Consider the following 697-nt stretch of genomic DNA (forward strand, 5'->3'; position numbering starts at 1 on the left):
AGTGTTTGTCGCTCATCTGTGAGAAGGAGATTAAGCTAGCCGCGCCTACATTTGGAGTGCACACGTATTCCAGCCTTTACGGTAAGTGAAGCGGCCCACAGCGAGCTGACAGGCAGGTTAGAGACTTTATCCTGTCAGTTTGGCTCTTTAGTGTGAAGACGAGAACCACGTACAACATTATTTATCAAACCGGGTCGGACTGGATGGATTTAGCGCGAGGAGGAAACACATGCGACAACGTCCGGTTTTCAAAATAAGGCGTCTGTACAGGATGGAAATAAGATTAATTGGATTATATTCACAGAAAGTATAAAACAAATTAAAGCTGCAAGCAGCGTTGGGCGGGCCCTCGCACTTGTAGCGCGTCCGCGCGTGAACCGGCCAAATTGCATATTCTGGAGCTCTGCCGGTGCGGCTGTGAATTTCCTACGCGGTTCCGACGCCGCATGAAGGTGCTATATGTCACTTCCTGTGTCCCCTATGTGGAGCTACATAGCACTTGCCGCTATGAATATAAATCGGTATTGGCGTGTAGATGTCTGCGGGGTGGGAGAGTTATCAAGCACGTAAAGTTTGTTTCAGATGTGACCATGTACACTGAACAATAATGTACACAAACAATAAAATAAATTCCATTTATATTTCCCGGCCTTGTTGTTTATGTGTACATACAGAGGAAGAATGTGAGAACAGCACA

General features: G+C 46.3%; 1 protein-coding gene across 13 annotated transcripts in view; it reads right to left on the bottom strand.

The window, feature by feature from the left end:
* The window catches only part of ppfia1 (PTPRF interacting protein alpha 1), a 48521-nt gene that overhangs the window by 4412 nt on the left and 43412 nt on the right, over positions 1 to 697 (bottom strand). The gene's annotated exons all lie outside the window — the stretch shown is intronic.

This window comes from Micropterus dolomieu, linkage group LG20 (genome assembly GCF_021292245.1).
Source record: "Micropterus dolomieu isolate WLL.071019.BEF.003 ecotype Adirondacks linkage group LG20, ASM2129224v1, whole genome shotgun sequence".
Classification (NCBI taxonomy): domain Eukaryota; kingdom Metazoa; phylum Chordata; class Actinopteri; order Centrarchiformes; family Centrarchidae; genus Micropterus; species Micropterus dolomieu.